We start from the raw sequence: 24,515 nt of genomic DNA, 5'->3' as shown, positions 1-24,515 counted from the left end.
CATTCATTTAACAACTAAATGATAGCTAATTACAATCACAATTACGGTTGCTAGATACATTGGTTAAGTTTAAGCAATTATAAGTTCAGTCTTTGAGGAGGCTTCCTGATTCTGTCTGGATAACGCCTCTTTGGGGTATCAGGTTCGTCTGGCAAGGTTGAGTCGGAATCAATGTCGTTGTTTGGTTCATCTGCTTCCAATATCACCGATTCTGCGGTAGCTGCAATTGGTACGTCGATTTCATTACCATGTGTATCAGATCGTGATGTGGAGTTGACGTTTTCCAGTGACTCTAGAATCTGGTGAGCATGGCGTCTTACAATGCTCTCGCAAACATCCACGGTATACATGAGAGGTCCTTGCCGTGTACAAATCGCTCCTGGCTGCCATTTCTCAGTGTGGTAGTCCCGGGCCAAAACTGGTTGACCTATCTTAAAACTCCTGGTCGGCCTTTCATTCATATTCTGAAACTGCCTGTTCTCCACATCTCTTCGGACGTTTGGCTTAACTAAATCCAAGCGGCATCGTAGTCTTCGATTGAAGAACATCATGGCTGGAGTTTGGTTGGTAACCGCATGTGTCGCATTCCGGTAGGCAAACAAGAAGTTGTCCACCTTGTGTTGTAGGGGTATATCTTCATTACACATTGCCTTGATAGCCTTCTTGAATGTTTGGACAAACCTCTCGGCCAATCCATTAGTGGCTGGATGATATGGGGCAGATGTGTAATGCTTGACACCATTGTTCTTTAAGAACCTCCGGAACTCTTCAGACACAAACTGTGGTCCATTGTCAGAGCAAATCTGTTCAGGCAGCCCATTCCTGGCGAATATGGTTCGTAAAACTGTGATAGTTTTTTCCGTGGTGGTTGAGGCCATTTTTATTACCTCTGGCCACTTTGAATGTGCATCCACCGCAATTAAAAACATCGAGTCCATGAAGGGACCAGCAAAATCAATGTGCACCCTTTGCCATGGAGATGAGGGCCAGTCCCATGGATGTAGAGGAGCTTGTGGTGGGGCATTTTGGACCTTCTGGCATCCTGCACAGCTCTTGGTCATCTCTTCGATTTCTCTATCGATTCCCGGCCACCACACAAACGCTCTGGCTAAGTTTTTCATTTTTACCCCACCCAGATGACCCTCATGAAGCTCATTGAGCACTCTATCCTTCAATTTGGGTGGAATTACTACTCTGGATCCACACATCAAGGTTCCTCTGCACACTGACAGCTGTTCTCTTCTTGGCGAGAATGCTGGCAGCAGTGGTTCGCCATGTGCTGGCCATCCCTTCACCGTTAAATCATAGACCTGTGATAGTGTCGGGTCATTCCGTGTTTCCTTTTCTATGTTTGCATTCGTCACAGGGAGACATTCGACTATGGTCGAGTGGAATAACTCCATTGGATCCACTGCAAGGTCTTCTTCTTCCACCGTCGGCAATGGTAGGCGTGACAATCCATCAGCATTCCCATGCTGTTTAGTTCCTTTGTACTCGATGTCATATTGGTGTGCCCCTAGGAAAAGGGACCACCTCTGCAGCCGTTGCGCTGTCATTATTGGTACGCCCTTCTGAGGGTTGAAAATGGAGACAAGAGGTTGATGATCGGTTAGTAGAGTAAATTTTTGACCGTGCAGGTAGTGATTGAACTTCTTCACCCCCCACACTAGGCTGAGGGCCTCTCTGTCAATCTGGGCGCAGTTACGCTCGGCAGAAGTTAACAAGCGTGACGCAAAAGCTATCGGCCTCTCTAAACCATCAAGGAATTTATGTGACAGTACCGCCGCAATGCCATAGGGAGACGCATCACACGCCAGTCTGATCGGCAGTGCTGGGTTGTAGTGAGCCAATACTTCTCTTGAAGTGATTAAGTCCTTACTCTTCTGAAGGCCCGCTTACAGTCATTGCTCCATTTCCATGCTACTCCCGTTAGTAGCAGGGCATTCAGTGGGTGCAGGATTGTCGACAAATTCGGCAAAAACTTATGGTAGTAATTCACCAGTCCGAGGAATGACCTCAGTTGCGACACATTTTCAGGCGCTGGGGCCTTAACAACCGCTTCAATTTTGTCAGGGGACTTATGTAACCCCTCTTCATCAATCACGTGGCCACAATACGATATCTGTTTCTTAAAAAACTCGCACTTGGGGCAGTTGGCTCGTAGCCCATGTTCCCGTAGTCTAGTGAGCACCTGTTCTAGGTTGTTAAGGTGCTCACTGTCATCTTCACCTGTCACAAGGATGTCGTCCAAGTAACACTGAGTCCGCGGAATCCCTTGCAGGACTTGTTCCATCGCTCTTTGCCATATCGCTGGAGCCGATGCTACTCCGAATACCAATCGATGATACTGGTAAAGACCTTTGTGAGTGTTTATCGTGAGATACTTCCTAGAGGATTCTTCAACCTCCATCTGCAAATATGCTTGTGCTAGGTCAATTTTTGTAAAACGCTTCCCTCCAGACAGTGAGGCGAAGATGCCTTCTATCCTTGGAAGAGGATATTGTACTGTGTGAAGGACTGGGTTCACCGTCACCTTGAAATCCCCACAGATGCGAACCTTCCTTGGCTCCTCAGACTTATTGCTTAACGTTTTCTTCATGACAGGAACGATGGGTGTCGCCCACTTGCTCCAGTCGACCTTAGACAACACGCCTGCCTTCTCCAGATTCTCCAGCTCTGCCTCGACGGCTGGGGAAATTGCAAGTGGTACCGGTCTTGCTTTGAAAAACTGGGGAATTGCATTTTCTTCTATTTTTATCGAGGCGGTTACGCCTTTAAGAGTGCCCAGTTCTTGTTGAAATACCTCTTTGGCGTTAGCTAAGATTGTTGACAATCGTCCAGGAGTGACGTCTTCATCTTTTTTACCGTCCACCGTCATTGCATGAATGGAGTGCCAATCAAAGCTTATCTTCCTGATCCATTCACATCCCAATAACGGTGGTCCACCATTTTGCAGTATGTAGAGATACAATTTCCGTATTTTCTTGCCGTTGTATTCGACAGGCACCCTTATTTTTCCTCTGGGGTATACTTTTTGCCCCGTATACGTTGTCAAGACGATGGATGTCTCTCTCAAGGGTATGTGTGAGAATAGCCGCTCGTAGTCTCGTCGATTCATGATGGTTAGCGCTGATCCTGTATCCAATTCCATTTTAACTTGGGACCCTGCTATCGTGAGGGTGACCCAAATGGTTCGGTGATCCTCTTTTGCGATTACATTGTGAAGTTTGAGACAGCTTAGACTCCTGTTCCCGGATTCACTATCGCTCATCTGGTCTTTGGAACTACTGTCCATCATCTTTTGTACTTTCTTGTACGGTTCCTTAGTAGCCTTTTTGTTGTTGAGGGTCTTCTTCCCAGACCTGCAAACTCGTGCAATGTGTCCCATCTTTCCGCATTGCCTGCATATGTTGTCCTTGGACCAGCAGTCCTTCTGGTCATGGTTAGTTCTGCCGCAGCGATAACATTTTGCAAATCCCCGTGTCATTTCGTGGGTGCCGTATTCCTGTGGCTTTTGTTGAATTTCCGCAGCTCCCCTGGCTGCTGCTTCATACGATACTGCCACGCTGAAAGCCTTATCTAGCGTCAGCTCTTTCTCTGAGAGTAACTTCTTCTGTGTTCCTTCACTCAGGAGTCCACAGACAAATTTGTCCCGTAGTGTATCTGCCAGTCCTGCTCCGAACTGGCAGTGCTTTGATAGCTTGTGTAGTTCCGTAAGGTACTCAGCATTGCTCTCATCTTTATGCTGAGTTCTCCTGTGGAATTTAAATCTTTCGGCTATCAACAGCGGTGCAGGGTTTAGGTGTTCCTGTAGGACAGCAACAATTTCGTTAAAACTCTTCGCCTTCGGTTTGGCTGGAGTAATCAGGTCCCGCAATAGGCCGTACGTTCTAGCGCCCATTAAGTTTAGCAATACCGATGCCTTTTTCTCATCGGCTATTTCGTTTCCCTCGCAATATATCTCGACTCTTTCCACATACGTGGTCCAGTCCTCTATTGTATTATCAAAGGCAGTGATACAGCCAGTCTTCGGCATCTTGAAAATCTAAAATGGTGCCTCCCGCGCTTTGCCTTCTTCCCCGATTTAACAAAATGGCGCCTCCCGCGCTTTGCCTTCTTCCCCCGCTGATTAAGGTGGCGCCTCCCGCGCTTTTGACTTCTTCCCCGCTGTTGCTAGCGCTGTTTTCCGCGGTTTCCATTGCAACCTGCAGCTCCTCGCGGTTTCCTGCGCGTTTAATATTTCTTTTTTAAAATTATTTTCCCGTCGTGGAACAACCCTGTGGGAATCTTGCCTCCCTCTTCTCGGGTCTATACGCAGCCCGGCTTCGTAGCACCGGCCGCGCACTGTGTGCTCCACCCTCTCTCTCTCTCCTCTTCCCGACAACGCTGCTCGGCCCCGTTGCAAGCCACCCGCTCGAGTTCGCGACCGCCGCAGCCCAGGAAGGATCAGTGTGCTACCTGCCACCAGCCCGGTTAGCTGAAGCACCGTCGACAGGAACCAGGCCCCGCTTTCGACAGCTTCTCCAGCAATCTTCAACTCCGCTAACACAGGGGCGGATGCCCACGGTCGACGCCCGTTTCTACTGCTTCTTTCTTCCTTCTGGCCTCGACCCCTGCTCACTTCGCTGCAGGAATGGATCCCAGGAGGTGGTGCAGGCTGTAGGTAAGTTCGTATCTGCTCGTCGCCAGTATTATGTTCGTGTATGATTGAGACACAGGCAGCAGGAGTTGAACAAAACAAATCGTAACTGAAAGGAGTCAATCGGGAAACTGAACTACAGAGGCTTACTAGCGCCTTTTATACAGGGGTGGTCACTGCCGGTACTGCAGTCTGAGACCAGTTATTCTCTTAAAGGTACATACACAACATACCCCAGTGAGAATCAGCGCTTCCAGGAACTGTACCCCAGTGAGAGACAACACCTTCAGGAACTGTACCCCAGTAGATTCAGAATCTTCAGGAACTGTACCCCAGTGAGAGTCAGCACCTTCAGGAACTGTATGCCGGTGAGAGTCAGCACCTTCAGGAACTGTACCCCAGTGAGATTCAATACCTTCTAGAACTGTACCCCAGTGAGAGTCAGCACCTTCAGGAACTGTACCCCAGTGAGAGTCAGCACCTTCAGGAACTGTATGCCAGTGAGAGTCAGCACCTTCAGGAACTGTATGCCAGTGAGATTCAATACCTTCTAGAACTGTACCCCAGTGAGAGTCAGCACCTTCAGAAACTGCACCCCAGTGAGAGTCAGCACCTTCAATAACTGCACCCCAATGAGAGTCAGCACCTTCAATAACTGTACCCCAGTGAGAGTCAGCACCTTCAGAAACTGCACCCCAGTGAGAGTAAGCATCTTCAGGATCTGCACCCCAGAGAGAGTCAGCACCTTCAGGAACTGTACCCCAGTGAGCGTCAATACATTCTAGAAATGTACTCCAGTGAGAGTCAGCACCTTCAGGAACTGTACCCCAGTGAGAGTCAATACCTTCTAGAACTGTACCCCAGTGAGAATCAGCACCTTCAGGAACTGAACCCCAGTGAGAGTCAGCACATTCAAGAACATTACCCCAGTGAGAGTCAGCACCTTCAGGAACTGTACCGCAGTGAGAGTCGGCATCGTCAGGAACTGTACCCCAGTGAGAGTCTGCACCTTCAGGAACTGTACCGCAGTGAGAGTCTGCACCTTCAGGAACTGTACCGCAGTGAGAGTCAGCACCTTCAGGAATTGTACGCCAGTGAAAGCCAACAACTTCAGGAACTGTACCCCCGTGTGAGTCAGCAACTTCAGGAACTGTACCCCAGTGAGAGTCAGCTCCTTCAGGAACTGTACCCCAATGCGAGCCAACAACTTCAGGAACTGTACCCCCGTGAGTGTCAGCACCTTCAGGATCTGCACCCCAGTGAGAGTCAGCAACTTCAATAACTCTAACACATTGAGCGTCAGGACCTTCAGGAACTGTACCCCAGTGCGAATCAGCACATTCAGGAACTGTACCCCAGTGAGAGTCAGCACCTTCAGTAACTGTACCCCAGTGAGAGTCAGCACCTTCAGGAACTGTACCCCAGTGAGAGTCAGATCGTTCAGGAACTGTACCCCAGTGAGAGTCAACACCTTCAGGAACTGTACCCCAGTAAGATTCAGCATCTTCAGGAACTGTACCCCAGTGAGAGTCAGCACCTTCAGGAACTGTACCCCAGTGAGATTCAGCACCTTCAGGAACTGTAGCCCAGTGAGAGTCAACACCTTCAGGAACTGTACCCCAGTAAGAGTCAGCACCTTCAGGAACTGTACCCCAGTGAGAGTCAGCACCTTCAGGAACTGTACCCCAGTGAGAGTCAGCACCTTCAGGAACTGTAGCCCAGTGAGAGTCAACACCTTCTAGAACTGAACCCCAGTGAGAATCAGCACCTTCAGGAACTGTACCTCAGTGAGAGTCATCATCTTCAGGAACTGTACCCCAGAGAGAGTCAATACCTTCTAGAACTGTACCCCAGTGAGAGTCAGCACCTACAGAAACTGCACCCCAGTGAGAGTCAGCATCTTCAGGAACTGTGCCCCAGTGAGAGTCAATACCTTCTAGAACTGTACCCCAGTGAGAATCAGCACCTTCAGTAACTGTACCCCAGTGAGAGTCAGCACCTTCTGGAACAGTACCCCAGTGAGAGTCAGCATCTTCAGGAACTGTACCCCAGTGAGAGTCAGCACCTTCAATAATTGCACTCCAGTGAGAGGCAGCACCTTCAGGAACTGTACCCCATTGAGAGTTAGCACCTTCAGAAACTGCACCCCAGTGAGAGTCAATACCTTCTAGAACTGTACCCCAGTGAGAGTCAGCACCTTCAGAAACTGCACCCCAGTGAGCGTCAATACCTTCCAGAACTGTACCCCAGTGAGTGTCAGCACCTTTTGGAACTGAACCCCAGTGAGAGTCAGCACCTTCAGGTACTGTACTCCAGTGAGAGTCAGCACCTTCAGGAATTGTACCTCAGTGAGAGTCAGCACCTTCAGTAATTGTACTCCAGTGAGAGTCAGCACCTTCAGGAATTGTACTCTATTATATCCGTGTATGATTGAGAAACGGACAGCAGGAGTTGAACAAAACAAGTCTTTACTGAAAGGAGTCAATCGGGAAACTGAAACTACAGAGGCTTAGTAGTGCCATTTATACAGGGGTGGTCACTGCCGGTACTGCAGTCTGAGACCAGTTATTCTCTTAAAGGTACATACACAACAATTCCTCCCCTTTTAGATAAACAGTACATAACATTCATTTAACAACTAAATGATAACTAATTACAATCACAATTACGGTTGCTAGATACATTGGTTAAGTTTAAGCAATTATAAGTTCAGTCTTTGAGGAGGCTTCCTGATTCTGTCTGGATAACGCCTCTTTGGGGTATCAGGTTCCTCTGGCAAGGTTGAGTCGGGGTCAATGTCGTTGTTTGGTTCATCTGCTTCCAATATCACCGATTCTGCGGTAGCTGCAATTGGTACGTCGATTTCATTACCATGTGTATCAGATCGTGGTGTGGAGTTGACGTTTTCCAGTGACTCTAGAATCTGGTGAGCATGGCGTCTTACAATGCTCTCGCCAACGTCCACGGTATACATGAGAGGTCCTTGCTGTGTACAAATCGCTCCTGGCTGCCATTTCTCAGTGTGGTAGTCCCGGGCCAAAACTGGTTGACCTATCTTAAAACTCCTGGTCGGCCTTTCATTCATATTCTGATACTGCCTGTTCTCCACATCTCTTCGGACGTTTGGCTTAACCAAATCCAAGCGGCATCGTAGTCTTCGATTGAAGAACATCATGGCTGGAGTTTGGTTGGTAACCGCATGTGTCGCATTCCGGTAGGCAAACAAGAAGTTGTCCACCTTGTGTTGTAGGGGTATATCTTCATTACACATTGCCTTGATAGCCTTCTTGAATGTTTGGACAAACCTCTCGGCCAATCCATTAGTGGCTGGATGATATGGGGCAGATGTGTAATGCTTGACACCATTGTTCTTTAAGAACCTCCGGAACTCTTCAGACACAAACTGTGGTCCATTGTCAGAGCAAATCTGTTCAGGCAGCCCATTCCTGGCGAATATGGTTCGTAAAACTGTGATAGTTTTTTCCGTGGTGGTTGAGGCCATTTTTATTACCTCTGGCCACTTTGAATGTGCATCCACCGCAATTAAAAACATCGAGTCCATGAAGGGACCAGCAAAATCAATGTGCACCCTTTGCCATGGAGATGAGGGCCAGTCCCATGGATGTAGAGGAGCTTGTGGTGGGGCATTTTGGACCTTCTGGCATCCTGCACAGCTCTTGGTCATCTCTTCGATTTCTCTATCGATTCCCGGCCACCACACAAACGCTCTGGCTAAGTTTTTCATTTTTACCCCACCCAGATGACCCTCATGAAGCTCATTGAGCACTCTATCCTTCAATTTGGGTGGAATTACTACTCTGGATCCACACATCAAGGTTCCTCTGCACACTGACAGCTGTTCTCTTCTTGGTGAGAATGCTGGCAGCAGTGGTTCGCCATGTGCTGGCCATCCCTTCACCGTTAAATCATAGACCCGTGATAGTGTCGGGTCATTCCGTGTTTCCTTTTCTATGTTTGCATTCGTCACAGGGAGACATTCGACTATGGTCGAGTGGAATAACTCCATTGGATCCACTGCAAGGTCTTCTTCTTCCACCGTCGGCAACGGTAGGCGTGACAATCCATCAGCATTCCCATGCTGTTTAGTTCCTTTGTACTCGATGTCATATTGGTGTGCCCCTAGGAAAAGGGACCACCTCTGCAGCCGTTGCGCTGTCATTATTGGTACGCCCTTCTGAGGGTTGAAAATGGAGACAAGAGGTTGATGATCGGTTAGTAGAGTAAATTTTTGACCGTGCAGGTAGTGATTGAACTTCTTCACCCCCCACACTAGACTGAGGGCCTCTCTGTCAATCTGGGCGCAGTTACGCTCGGCAGAAGTTAACAAGCGTGACGCAAAAGCTATCGGCCTCTCTAAACCATCAAGGAATTTATGTGACAGTACCGCCGCAATGCCATAGGGAGACGCATCACACGCCAGTCTGATCGGCAGTGCTGGGTTGTAGTGAGCCAATACTTCTCTTGAAGTGATTAAGTCCTTACTCTTCTGAAAGGCCCGCTTACAGTCATTGCTCCATTTCCATGCTACTCCCGTTCGTAGCAGGGCATTCAGTGGGTGCAGGATTATCGACAAATTCGGCAAAAACTTATGGTAGTAATTCACCAATCCGAGGAATGACCTCAGTTGCGACACATTTTCAGGCACTGGGGCCTTAACAACCGCTTCAATTTTGTCAGGGGACTTATGTAACCCCTCTTCATCAATCACGTGGCCACAATACGATATCTGTTTCTTAAAAAACTCGCACTTGGGGCGGTTGGCTCGTAGCCCATGTTCCCATAGTCTAGTGAGCACCTGTTCTAGGTTGTTAAGGTGCTCACTGTCATCTTCACCTGTCACAAGGATGTCGTCCAAGTAACACTGAGTCCGCGGAATCCCTTGCAGGACTTGTTCCATCGCTCTTTGCCATATCGCTGGAGCCGATGCTACTCCGAATACCAATCGATGATACTGGTGAAGACCTTTGTGAGTGTTTATCGTGAGATACTTCCTCGAGGATTCTTCAACCTCCATCTGCAAATATGCTTGTGCTAGGTCAATTTTTGTAAAACGCTTCCCTCCAGACAGTGAGGCGAAGATGCCTTCTATCCTTGGAAGAGGATATTGTACTGTGTGAAGGACTGGGTTCACCGTCACCTTGAAATCCCCACAGATGCGAACCTTCCTTGGCTCCTCAGACTTATTGCTTAACGTTTTCTTCATGACAGGAATGATGGGTGTCGCCCACTTGCTCCAGTCGACCTTAGACAACACGCCTGCCTTCTCCAGATTCTCCAGCTCTGCCTCGACGGCTGGGCAAATTGCATATGGTACCGGTCTTGCTTTGAAAAACTGGGGAATTGCATTTTCTTCTATTTTTATCGAGGCGGTTACGCCTTTAAGAGTGCCCAGTTCTTGTTGAAATACCTCTTTGGCGTTAGCTAAGATTGTTGACAATCGTCCAGGAGTGACGTCTTCATCTTTTTTACCGTCCACCGTCATTGCATGAATGGAGTGCCAATCAAAGCTTATCTTCCTGACCCATTCACATCCCAATAACGGTGGTCCACCATTTTGCAGTATGTAGAGATACAATTTCCGTATTTTCTTGCCGTTGTATTCGACAGGCACCCTTATTTTTCCTCTGGGGTATACTTTTTGCCCCGTATACGTCGTCAAGACGATGGATGTCTCTCTCAAGGGTATGTGTGAGAATAGCCGCTCGTAGTCTCGTCGATTCATGACGGTTAGCGCTGATCCTGTATCCAATTCCATTTTAACTTGGGACCCTGCTATCGTGAGGGTGACGCAAATGGTTCGGTGATCCTCTTTTGCGATTACATTGTGAAGTTTGAGACAGCTTAGTCTCCTGTTCCCGGATTCACTATTGCTCATCTGGTCTTTGGAACTACTGTCCATCATCTTTTGTACTTTCTTGTACGGTTCCTTAGTAGCCTTTTTGTTGTCGAGGGTCTTCTTCCCAGACCTGCAAACTCGTGCAATGTGTCCCATCTTTCCGCATTGCCTGCATATGTTGTCCTTGGACCAGCAGTCCTTCTGGTCATGGTTAGTTCTGCCGCAGCGATAACATTTTGCAAATCCCCGTGTCATTTCGTGGGTGCCGTATTCCTGTGGCTTTTGTTGAATTTCCGCAGCTCCCCTGGCTGCTGCTTCGTACGATACTGCCACGCTGAAAGCCTTATCTAGCGTCAGCTCTTTCTCTGAGAGTAACTTCTTCTGTGTTCCTTCACTCAGGAGTCCACAGACAAATTTGTCCTGTAGTGTATCTGCCAGTCCTGCTCCGAACTGGCAGTGCTTTGATAGCTTGCGTAGTTCCGTAAGGTACTCAGCATTGCTCTCATCTTTATGCTGAGTTCTCCTGTGGAATTTAAATCTTTCGGCTATCAACAGCGGTGCAGGGTTTAGGTGTTCCTGTAGGACAGCAAAAATTTCGTTAAAACTCTTCGCCTTCGGTTTGGCTGGAGTAATCAGGTCCCGCAATAGGCCGTACGTTCCAGCGCCCATTAGGTTTAGCAATACCGATGCCTTTTTCTCATCGGCTATTTCGTTTGCCTCGCAATATATCTCGACTCTTTCCACATACGTGGTCCAGTCCTCTATTGTATTATCAAAGGCAGTGATACAGCCAGTCTTCGGCATCTTGAAAATCTAAAATGGTGCCTCCCCGATTTAACAAAATGGCGCCTCCCGCGCTTTGCCTTCTTCCCCCGCTGATTAAGATGGCGCCTCCCACGCTTTTGCCTTCTTCCCCGCTATTGCTAGCGCTGTTTTCCGCGGTTTCCATTGCAACCTGCAGCTCCTCGCGGTTTCCTGCGCATTTAATATTTCTTTTTTAAAATTATTTTCCCGTCGTGGAACAACCCTGTGGGACTCTTGCCTCCCTCTTCTCGGGTCTATACGCAGCCCGGCTTCGTAGCACCGGCCGCGCACTGTGTGCTCCACCCTCTCTCTCTCTCCTCTTCCCGACAACGCTGCTCGGCCCCGTTGCAAGCCACCTGCTCGAGTTCGCGACCGCCGCAGCCCAGGAAGGATCAGTGTACTACCTGCCACCAGCCCGATTAGCTGAAGCACCATCGACAGGAACCAGGCCCCGCTTTCGACAGCTTCTCCAGCAATCTTCAACTCCGCTAACACAGGGGCGGATGCCCACGGTCGACGCCCGTTTCTACTGCTTCTTTCTTTCTTCTGGCCTCGACCCCTGCTCACTTCGCTGCAGGAATGGATCCCAGGAGGTGGTGCAGGCTGTAGGTAAGTTCGTATCTGCTCGTCGCCAGTATTATGTCCGTGTATGATTGAGACACGGGCAGCAGGAGTTGAACAAAACAAGTCTTTACTGAAAGGAGTCAATCGGGAAACTGAACTACAGAGGCTTACTAGCGCCTTTTATACAGGGGTGGTCACTGCCGGTACTGCAGTCTGAGACCAGTTATTCTGTTAAAGGTACATACACAACATACCCCAGTGAGAATCAGCACTTTCAGGAACTGTACCCCAGTGAGAGACAACACCTTAAGGAACTGTACCCCAGCAGAGTCAGAATCTTCAGGAACTGTACCCCAGTGAGAGTCAGCACCTTCAGGAACTGTACCCCAGTGAGATTCAATGCCTTCTAGAACTGTACCCCAGTGAGAGTCAGCACCTTCAATAACTGCACCCCAATGAGAGTCAGCACCTTCAATAACTGTACACCAGTGAGAGTCAGCACCTTCAATAACTGTACCCCAGTGAGAGTCAGCACCTTCAATAACTGTACCCCAGTGAGAGTCAGCACCTTCAGAAACTGCACCCCAGTGAGAGTCAGCACATTCAGGAACTGTACCCCAGTGAGAGTCGGCATCGTCAGGAACTGTACCCCAGTGAGAGTTAGCAACTTCAGGAACTGTACCCCAGTGAGATTCAATACCTTCAGGATCTGTACCCCAGTTAGAGTCAATACCTTCAGAAATGGCACCCCAGTGAGAGTCAATACCTTCAGGTACTGTACCCCAGTGAGAATCAGCACCTTCAGTAATTGTACCCCAGTGAGAGTCAGCATCTTCAGGAACTGTACCCCAGTGAGAGTCAGCATCTTCAGGAACTGAACCCCAGTGAGAGTCAATACCTTCTAGAAATGTACCCCAGTGAGAGGCAACACCTTCAGTAACTGTACCCCAGTGTGAGTCAGCATCTTCAGGAACTGTACCCCAGTGAGAGTCAATACCTTCTAGCACTGTACCCCAGTGAGAGTCAGCACCTACAGAAACTGCACCCCAGTGAGAGTCAATACATTCAGTAACTGTACCCCAGTGAGAATCAGCACCTTCAGTAACTGTACCCCAGTGAGAGTCAGCAGCTTCAGGAACTGTACCCCAGTGAGAGTCAGCATCTTCAGGAACTGTACCCCAGTGAGAGCCAGCACCTTCAGAAACTGTAACCCAGTGAGAATCAATACCTTCTAGAACTGTACCCCAGTAAGAATCAGCACCTACAGAAACTGCACCCCAGTGAGAATCAATACCTTCTAGAACTGTACCCCAGTGAGAGTCAGCACCTTCAGAAACTGCACCCCAGTGAGAGTCAATACCTTCTAGAACTGTACCCCAGTGAGAGTCAGCACCTTCAGAAACTGAACCCCAGTGAGAGTCAGCACCTTCAGGAACTGTACCCCAGTGAGAGTCAGCACCTTCAGGAACTGTACCCCAGTGAGAGTCAGCACCTTCAGGAACTGTACCCCAGTGAGAGTCGGCATCATCAGGAACTGTACCCCAGTGAGAGTCGGCATCGTCAGGAACTGTACCCCAGTGAGAGTCAGCACCTTCAGGATCTGTACCTCAGGGAGAATCAACACCTTCAGGAACTGCACCCCAGTGAGAGTCAGTTCCTTCAGGAACTGCACCCCAGTGAGAGTCAGCACCTTCAGGATCTGTACCCTACTGAGAATCAGCACCTTCAGGAACTGTACCCCAGTGAGAGTCAGTTCCTTCAGGAACTGCACCCCAGTGAGAGTCAGTTCCTTCAGGAACTGAACCACAGTGAGAGTCAGCACTTTCAGGAACTGTACCTATTCTGCCCTTGCAGCGCGTTCCTATGCAGAGCTGGACAGGTAGCTAACAACTTGATATCTTCCCATAAAAATCACAAGGCTTGACTTTTCTTGTAAACATTACTGAAAGATTCTTATTGTGAAACTGAAATACAATACAGAAATGGAAGCACACATTAGTACACAAGCACATAACTGATATGTATACACAAATTTAGGTACGCCTGAGCAACACAGTACATTTGGCACGTAACTTACCAAAACACGTGGAAACACAGCTTACTGTGAAAATACATTTAGCAAACTGAAAGGCATTGCCCTAGAAATTCAGTAAGGCGCTGCAAGCTTTGCACCCAGTTACCGCCTAAACAGGGCTTCTGCGCCAGTAGAGGAAGTTGCGCTGATATTGAGCTCGGTGGTAATGGCGGCGGTAGCCGGTAGCGCTGCGCCGGCACCGATGACGTCATCGGTGTGCGCAGTGCCCCGTTTCCACCCCGATGCCGGCCCGACGCCCATATTCAGTTGCCGCCGCCTCCTCCGTGGCGGCCGCTACTAACATCCGGAGACCAGGGCCTCACTGCAGCCTTAGTGGGGCGCATAAAGGTGGAGGTGCGGCCAGCCGCTTTTTCGGCGGCCGCCTGCCCGCACCTCCTTCCCCGGCCTCCTCCACCACCCCCCGCGGCATTGCCGGCTGCTTTCCGTGAGCCCGGCACTTCTCCGTGGTGCCGGGCTCATTTGCCGGCACAATCCAGCGGCGATCTCCCCATTGCAGGCACCTCCACCTGAAGAGAAGGAGGAGGCCTGCAGTACCGCAGCCTGCCGCACCGCATCGGGTGGCGCAGCGGCACTTAAAGCGCTGAAATTCAGTTTCAGCGCCCCAAGCGGGGGCAGGCACACCCTGGAATAGCGCCCGGTTCCGACTTGGGGCGCAAAAAGTGAATATCGGACGGTCGCACATGGGTCCGCGCCCAGCGCTAACTTTTGGCCGTTAGCCAGCTGGCGGGGCCATAGTGAATTTCTAGGCCATTCTCTTTAAATTAGCCCTGTACATAGTGCATCAAAATACAGCCAGAAGTTAACCAGCTAGACAGAGGGTGAGCACTTCATGGCTAGCTGTGTAAGTTTGCTTACAGAGAAAAGTTACAAACTAAACATTTTCTGCAAAATATAGTGTACACTAATCATCTATAACATTCTCAAGTACTTACAGACAAATAGTGTCCAAGGCTGGAGCGTGACAAGAATATAACTTCCCAGACCATGTGTGGCTGCAGGTCTGTCATATACAATAGTTTACTTTAGTGCACTTTACTGTGCTTTACTGCACTTTACTGCACTTTACTGCACTTTACTGCAGTTGCTAGGTACCAAATATCCACTAGGTGGTGGCACACAACGGAAATCGACCCAAATTACTCAAACCCCTGAATTAACTGGAAAACTAACATAAATTCCTAAAGAAAGGCAGCACAGTACCCCTGTGAGAATCAACACCTTCAGGAAATGTACCCCAGTGAGAGTCAGCACTTTCAGGAACTGTACCCCAGTGAGAGTTAGCAACTTCAGGAACTGTACCCCAGTGAGAGTCAATACCTTCAGGATCTGTACCCCAGTGAGAGTCAATACCTTCAGAAACGGCACCCCAGTGAGAGTCAATACCTTCAGGAACTGTACCCCAGTGAGAATCAGCACCTTCAGTAACTGTACCCCAGTGAGAGTCAGCACCTTCAGGAACTGTACCCCAGTGAGAGTCAGCACCTTCAGAAACTGCACCCCAGTGAGAATCAATACCTTCTAGAACTGTACCCCAGTGAGAATCAGCACCTACAGAAACTGCACCCCAGTGAGAATCAATACCTTCTAGAACTGTACCCCAGTGAGAGTCAGCACCTTCAGAAACTGCACCCCAGTGAGAGTCAATACCTTCTTGAACTGTACCCCAGTGAGAGTCAGCACCTTCAGAAACTGAACCCCAGTGAGAGTCAGCACCTTCAGGAACTGTACCCCAGTGAGAGTCAGCACCTTCAGGAACTGTACGCCAGAGGAAGTCAGCAACTTCAGGTACTGTACCCCAGTGAGAGTCGGCATCGTCACGAACTGTACCCCAGTGAGAGTCAGCAACTTCAGGAAATGTACCCCAGTGAGAGTCAGCACCTTCAGGATCTGTACCCCAGGGAGAATCAGCACCTTCAGGAACTGTACCCCAGTGAGAGTCAACACCTTCAGGAACTGTACCCCAGTGAGAGTCAGTTCCTTCAGGAACTGAACCACAGTGAGAGTCAGCACCTTCAGGAACTGTACCTATTCTGCCCTTGCAGCGCGTTCCTATGCAGAGCTAGACAGGTAGCTAACAACTTGATATCTTCCCATAAAAATCACAAGGCTTGACTTTTCTTGTAAACTTTACTGAAAGATTCTTATTGTGAAACTGAAATACAATACAGAAATGGAAGCACACATTAGTATACAAGTACATAACTGATATGCATACACAAATTTAGGTACGCCTGAGCAACACAGTACATTTGGCATGTAACTTACCAAAACACGTGGAAACACAGCTTACTGTGAAAATACATTTAGCAAACTGAAAGGCATTCTCTTTAAATTAGCCCTGTACATAGTGCATCAAAATACAGCCGGAAGTTAACCAGCTAGACAGAGAGCGAGCACTTCACGGCTAGCTGTGTAAGTTTGCTTGCAGAGAAAAGTTACAAACTAAACATTTTCTGCAAAATATAGTGTACACTAATCATCTATAACATTCTCAAGTACTTACAGACAAATAGTGTCCAAGGCTGGAGCGTGACAAGAATATAACTTCCCAGACCATGTGTGGCTGCAGGTCTGTCATATACAGTAGTTTACTTTAGTGCACTTTACTGTGCTTTACTGCACTTTACTGCACTTTACTGCGCTTTACTGCAGTTGCTAGGTACCAAATATCCACCAGGTGGTGGCACACAATGGAAATCGACCCAAATTACTCAAACCCCTGAATTAACTGGAAAACTAACATAAATTCCTAAAGAAAGGCAGCACAGTACCCCAGTGAGAATCAACACCTTCAGGAACTGTACCCCAGTGAGAGTCAGCACTTTCAGGAACTGTACCCCAGTGAGAGTCAACACCTTCAGGAACTGTACCCCAGTGAGAGTCAGCACCTTCAGAAAATGTACCCCAGTGAGAATCAGCAACTTCAAGAACTGTACCCCAGTGTGAATCAGCACATTCAGGAACTGTACCTCACTGAGATTCAACACTTTCAGGAACTGTACCCTTGTGAGAGTCAGCACCTTCAGTAACTGTACCCCAGTGAGAATCAACACCTTCAGTGACTGTACCCCAGTGAGAGTCAACACTTTCAGTAACTGTACCCCAGTGAGAATCAGCACCTTGAGGAACTGTACCCCAGTGAGAGTCAACACTTTCAGGAACTGTACCCCAGTGAGTGTCAGCACCTTCAGGAACTGTACCCAAGATAGAGTCAGCACCTTCAGGAACTGCACCCCGAGGAGATTCATCACTTTCAGGAACTGTACCCCAGTGAGAGTCAGCACCTTCAGGAACTGTACCCCAGTGAGAGTCAGCACCTTCAGGTACTTTACCACAGTGAGAGTCAGCACGTTCAGGAACTGTACCCGAGTGAGAGTCAGCACCTTCAGAAACTGTACCCCAGTGAGAGTCAGCACCTTCAGGAACTGTACCCCAGTGAGAGTCAGCACCTACAGAAACTGCACCCCAGTGAGAGTCAATACCTTCTAGGACTATACCCCAGTGAGAGTCAGCACGTTCAAGAACTGTGCCCCAGTGAGAGTCAGCACCTTCAGGAACTGTACCCCAGTGAGAGTCAGCACCTACAGAAACTGCACCCCAGTGAGAGTCAATACCTTCTAGAACTGTACCCCAGTGAGAGTCAGCACGTTCAAGAACTGTACCCCAGTGAGAGTCAGCACCTTCAGGAACTGTACCCCAATGAGAGTCAGCACATTCAAGAACTGTACCCCAGTGAGTGTCAGCACCTTCAGGAACTATACCCCAGTGAGAGTCAGCACCTTCAGGAACTGTACCCCAGTGAGAGTCAGCACCTGCAGGAACTGTACCCTAGAGAGAGTCAGCACCTTCAGGAACTGTACCCCAGTGAGAGTCAGCACCTTCAGGAACTGTACCCCAGTGAGATTCAGCACCTTCAGGAACTGTACCCTAGAGAGAGTCAGCACCTTCAGGAACTGTACCCCAGTGAGCGTCAGCACCTTCAGGAACTGTACCCCAGTGAGAGTCAGCACCTTCAGGAACTGTACCCCAGTGACAGTCAGCACCTTCAGGAACTGTACCCCAGTGAGAGTTAGCACCTTTAGGAACTGTAACCCAGTGAGAGACAGCACCTTCAGGAACTGTACCCCAGTGACAGTCAGCACCTTCAGGAACTGTACCCCAGTGAGAGTCTGCACCTTCAGGAACTGTAACCCAGTGAGAGTCAGCACCTTTAGTAACTGTACCCTGACAATTGAGCACCTTTCGGGACAGGGGGAAATGGGATAGAAAAAGCAGCATTAAATTAAAGAGTTGCTGAGCTGCCCCCTCTGTAATTGGACTGTGGATGTGGCATGTTTTTCAGGGAAAATTTTGCTGGGTGTTAAGTCGACCAAATAAGTTTATTGGAGGGTACCAGGACTTAAACTGAAATGAAATATTGTTTAATGAGATGAGCAGCAATTCGTTAACTGGAGCAGGTGAGTTTAATAAGACCTGTTTCCGAATCTGTTTTGTTAAATTGAGCGTGTAGTATCTGTTTAATGAGTTAGAAAATTGACATTTTGTTTGGCTGTGTTGAATTCTCATTCTGGCTTTTCCGTCTCCATCCTCCTGCCTCATCTCTTTTCCCCTTTATTTTCATGGACTGATACTGGGGATCAGTGGGGATGTTTGCTGATGATTGCACACTGTTCAGTTCCACTCACAACTCCTTCGATAATGAAGCTGTCTGTGCCCGAATGCAGCAAGACCTGGGCGACATTTAGGCTTGGGTTGATAAGTGGCAAGCAAAATTCACACCACACAAGTGCCAGGCAATGACTATCTCCAACAAGAGAGAGTCTAACCACCTCCCCTTGACATTCAATGACATTACCATCGCTGAATCCCCCACCATCAACATACTGGAGTTTACCACTGACCAGAGACTTAACTGGACCAGCCACATAAATACTGTGGCTAAAAAGTGGGTCAGAGGCTGGGTCTGCTGCAGCGAATGACTCACCTCCTAACTCCCTAAAGCCTTTCCACCATCTACAAGGCACAAGTCAAGAGTGTGATGGCTTTAAATTACTGTAGTAAGATGCGGGGAGGGATCTACAAGAAACGTAACCAGCCTAAATATAAACAGAACAGGAAAAGAGAGCATAGGAAAGAAGAAAATAAGGGAGGACATTGATGGCAAGCGAATAAATAGAGTTATAGAACAGGAGTCTAAAAAGATGGTTAAACATAAAGTGAGAGGAAATCCTATTAAAAATGAGTTATACTGTCCATTCAGCAGTGCACACAGTGTCCGTAATAAAACAGGGGAGCTGGAGGCAATCATGCGTTGCGAGGAACCAGACATAGTAGGGGTTACTGAGATGTGGCTACAGAAAAATCAGGACTGGAAATTAAACATTGCAGTGTGTAACATATTTAGAAAAGATAGAGAGGGGAAAAGGGGAGGTGGAGTAGCTGCACTTATTAGGGATAACATAATGGCAGTAGAAAAAAGTGACACAGCTATCAGCAAGACAAAAATAGAATCCATATGGATAGAGATAAAAGATAATAAAGGATCAATCACACTAATAGATGTAGTCTACAGACCACCTAATAGTGGAAGGGAGGTGGAGGAAGAAACATGCAGACAAATTAGAGAAATGAGTAAAAAACATAGAATAATAATCATGGGGGATTTCAACTATCCCGATATTAATTGGACAGAAGAGGTAGGTAAAGGGGATAAGGGAATGGAGTTCCTACAATGTCTACAGGACTCCTTTCTAATGCAATATGTAAAAAGCCCAACAAGGGAGGATTCACTTTTGGATTTGGTAATGGTGAATGAACCAGAGCAGATAAGCAAAGTAAAAGTAGGGGAACATCTAGGCAATAGTAACCATAATATAATATGCTTTAAGATGATAATTGAGAAGGACATAAGTATGATGAAAATCAGATTAATAGATTGGAGAAAAGCTGATTTTGAGGGGCTGAGAATAGAACTTGGGGAAAACAATGGGCAACAATATTGGCAAAAAACAATGTAGAACAGCAATGGGAAACATTTAAAATGGTGTTCAAGAGTGCAGGAAAAATATATTCTGTGAAAAGGAAAGAACAAACTAAACACTAATCAGATTCCATGGATGACAGGACCAAAGCATTTGTTTAATTGCTCTGCCATTTCCTTTAATGGGGAACAAGGAAATGGCAGAGCAATGAAACAAATACTTTGGTTCTGTCTTCATGGAAGAGGACACAAATAACTTCCCAGAAATGCTAGGAAACCAAGGGTCTAGTGAGAAGGAGGAATCAAAGGAAATTAGTATAAGTAAAAAAATAGTGCTGGAGAAATTAATGGGATTGAAAGCTGATAAATCCCCAGGGCCTGATAATCTGCATCCCAGATTAATAAAAGAGGTAGCCATGGAAATAGTGGATGCATTGGTTGTCATCTTCCAAAATTCTATAGATTATGCAACATTTCCTGCAGATTGGAGGGTGGCAAATATAACCCCACTATTTAAAAAAGGAGGGAGAGAGAAAACAGGGAACTACAGACCGGTTAGCTTAACATCAGTAGTAGGGAAAATGCTAGAGTCTATTATAAAGGATGTGATAACAGGACACTTAGAAAATATCACTGGGATTAGACAAAGTCAACATGGATTTATGAAAGGGAAATCGCGTTTGACAAACCTACTGGAGTTTTTTGAGGATGTAACTGGTAGAATAGATAAGGGAGAACCAGTGGATGTGGTGTATTTGGATTGTCAGAAGGCCTTTGATAAAGTCCCACATAAGAGATCAGTGTGCAAAATTAAAGCACATGGGATTGGGGGTAATATACTGGCATGGATTGAAAATTGGTTAACAGAGAGGAAACAGAGAGTAGGAATAAATGGGTCTTTTTCAGGGTGGCAGGCGGTTACTAGTGGGGTACCGCAGGGGTCAGTGCTTGGGCCCCAGCTATTCACAATATATATCAATCATTTGGATGAGGGAACCAAATGTAATATTTCCAAGTTTGCTGACGACACGAAACTAGCTAGGATTGTGAGTTGTGAGGCGGATGCAAAGAGGCTTCAAGGCGATTTAGACAAGTTGAGTGAGTGGGCAAATACATGGCAGATGCAGTATAATGTGGATAAATGTGAAGTTATCCACTTTGGTAGGAAAAACAGAAAGGTAGAGTATTATTTAAATGGTGATAGATTGGGAAATGTTGATGTACAAAGGGACCTGGGTGTCCTTGTATACCAGTCACTGAAAGCAAACATGCAGGTGCAGCAAGCAGTTAGGAAGGCAAATGGCATGTTGGCCTTCATTGCAAGAGGATTTGAGTACAGGAGCAAGGATGTCTTACTACAGTTGTACAGGGCCTTGGTGAGACCACATCTGGAGTACTGTGTGCAGTTTTGGTCTACCTACCTAAGAAAGGGTATACTTGCCATAGAGGGAGTGCAGCGAAGGTTCACCAGACTGATTCCTGGGATAGCAGGATTGTTGTATGAGGAGAGATTGGGTCGACTAGGCCTGTATTCACTGGAATTTAGAAGAATGAGAGGGGATCTCATTGAAACGTATAAAATTCTGACAGGGCTAGACAGACTGGATGCAGGGAGGATGTTTCCCCTGGCTGGGGGGTTTAGAACGAGGGGTCACAGTCTCAGGATACGGGGTAGGACATTTAGGACTTAGATGAGAAATTTCTTCTCTCAGAGGGTGGTGAACCTGTGGAATTCTCTACCACAGAAGGCTGTGGAGGCCAAGTCAATGAATATATTTAAGAAGGAAAAAATAGATTTCTAGACACAAAAGGCATCAAGGGGTATGGGGAGAGAGCGGGAATATGGTATTGAGATAAAGGATCAGCCATGATCCTATTGAATGGCGGAGCAGCCTCAAAGGGCCGAATAGCCTACACCTGCTCCTATTTTTCTATCTTTCTATGTTTCTATGAATAAAGCCATAGGAGAACAATTGAGGGTAAGGAAAGAGGCATACATTAAGTGTATAGACAGCATGGGAGTACATGGTAAGGGAGAATACAAAAAAATTAGGAGAGAAGTCAAATAAACAATTAGGGAGGCAAAGAGGAACTATGAAATTAAATTATCAAGGAACATAACACAAAATAGTAAAATATTTTATAGGCAACTCAATAAAAAAATGAAGGATGGGATGGAAATAGGGCCATTAAAGGATAGACAGAATATTATTACAGGCAACAATAGAGAGATGGCAGAAATATTAAATAATTATTTTGCTTCAGTGTTTACCAGGGAGATAGAACATGAGGGCATGACAGGGAGTCTTAACTGTTTGCTAAAATCACACTTTTGTTTGTTTCACATTTACTGTTACTGTTTAAAATCTAAATTTCCCAGCTTTAAGCAGGGTTTTTTTTTTCTTTTCTTTTAAGCAGGGTTATCAAGGGATATACAAGGCCGACAATTCAGAGCAGCTGAAGGCAGTTAATTAGGGAAACTAGGTTAAACTGGTTCTCGTGCAGCAGGGCTCAGCCAGCTGCTTTGTTTCAGGGCCTATAAAAACAGGCCTCACAGTACAGTTTGAACAGAGTGCTGAGAGTTGGGTGAGTCAGGGAGTTAGGTGAGGAGTGGAAGGAGGAGCTCCCTTGCTTCGCCTTTGCTTTTCCTAACTTTTCACCCTGTAGGAATTGGTTCTTACTTTACACCAAGGAAAGAGTCTGAGAGCGGGAGCAGTCAAACAACAGTAAGAACTGCAAAACCGCTAAAGTGACATCACAACCAGGGAAGGAGCTGATTGCTAAGTAGGACCTAGTGAGTATTTCTACAGTCCAGTCGTTAAAGTAAAAGAAAAGTCTCTAGTTTAGAGTAAGTAGTGTTTAAAATGAAATAAGGCCCCTAGTGTATTTAATATTCTTTAATTTAGAGGAAATAAAGGGAGTAAATTAAGGGTAGGGCAGGGCAGCTCGGCAGTGTGGCGTGCTCCTCCTGTGCTATGTGGGAAGTCAGGGACACTTTCGGTGTCCAGGGCGAACACATGTGCAGGAAGTGTCTCCGGCTGCAGCTACTCGAAATCCACGTTTTGGATCTGGAGCTGCGGCTGGAGTCACTGTGGAGCATCTGCGAGGTTGAGATCTTCGTGGATAGCATAACCACAGTCTAAGGATAAAGGGTAGGCCATTTAGGACAGAAATGAGGAGAAATTTCTTCACCCAGAGTGTGGTGAACCTGTGGAACTCTCTACCACAGAAGGCGGTGGAGGCCAGTTCATTAAATATATTCAAGAAGGAGTTGGATATATTTCTTAAGGCGAAAGGGATCAAGGGGTATGGGGAGAAAGCAGGGACCGGGTACTGAATTTGGATGATCAGCCATGATCGCATTGAATGGCGGAGCAGGCTCGAGGGGCCAAATGGCCTACTCCTGCTCCTATCTTTTATGTTTCTATGTTTTAACGAGGTGGTCACACCGCAGGTAACAAGTGCACAGGCAGACAGGAAATGGGAGACTGCCAGACAGAGTAAAAGAACTAGGAAGGTAGTGCAGGAGTCCCCTGGGTCCATCTCCCTCTCCAACAGATTTTCCATTTTGGATACTGCTGGGGGAGATGGTTTCTCAGGGGAATGCAGCAAGAGCCAAGTCCGTGGAACTACGAGTGGATCAGCTGCACAGGAGGGGAGGAAAAAGAGTGGGAAAGCAATAGTGATAGGGGATTCTATCGTGAGGGGAACAGATAGATGTTTCTGCGGCCATAGACATGACTCCAGGATGGCATGTTACCTCCCTGGTGCCAGGGTAAGGATGTCACTGAGCGGCTGCAGGACATTCTGAAGGGGGAGGGTGAACAGCCAGAGGTTGTGGTCCATATCGGTACCAACGACATATGTAGAAAGAGGGATGAGGTCCTGCAAGCAGAATATAGGGAGCTATAAAATAAATTAAAAAGCAGGACCTCAAAGTAGTAATCTCAGGATTACTCCCAATGCCACTTGCTAGCGAGAGCAGAAATAGGAGAATAGATGAGATGAATGCGTGGCTGGAGAGATGGTGTAGGAGGGAGGGATTTAAATTCCTGAGGCATTGGGACCGATTCTGGGGAAGGTGGGACCTGTACAAGCTGGATGGATTGCACATCGGCAGAACCGGGACCAATATCCTCGTGGTGGGGGGGGGGGGTTTGCTAGTGCTGTTGGGAAGGATTTAAACTAGTTTGTCAGGGGGCTGGGAACCTAAGTGTGGGCCCAGATGGAGAGAAACAAAGCTGGAAGTGCAAGTTAGAAAAGTAGTCAGCAAAACTAGTAGGGAGCAGAAACAAAGGCCAACAGTAAAGAGGGTCAAAGTGCAGAAAAATATTAAACCGGCAAAGTTGAAGGCGCTTTATCTAAATGCACGTAGCATTTGCAACAAGGTGGATGAATTAATGGCACTAATAGAAGTAAACAGGTAGGATGTAATTGTCATTACAGAGACATGGTTGCAGGGTAACCAAAGCTGGACACTGAATGTTCCAGGGTACTCAACACTTAGGAAGGACAGACGAAAAGGAGGTGGGCGTAGCGCTGTTAATAAGGGATGAGATCGGTATGGTAGAGATAA

This window comes from Somniosus microcephalus, chromosome 6 (genome assembly GCF_052327205.1).
Source record: "Somniosus microcephalus isolate GS21.2 chromosome 6, FLI_Smic_1.0, whole genome shotgun sequence".
NCBI lineage: Eukaryota > Metazoa > Chordata > Chondrichthyes > Squaliformes > Somniosidae > Somniosus > Somniosus microcephalus.
The sequence above is the reverse complement of the archived record's forward strand: the minus strand, read 5'-3'. Positions refer to the sequence as shown.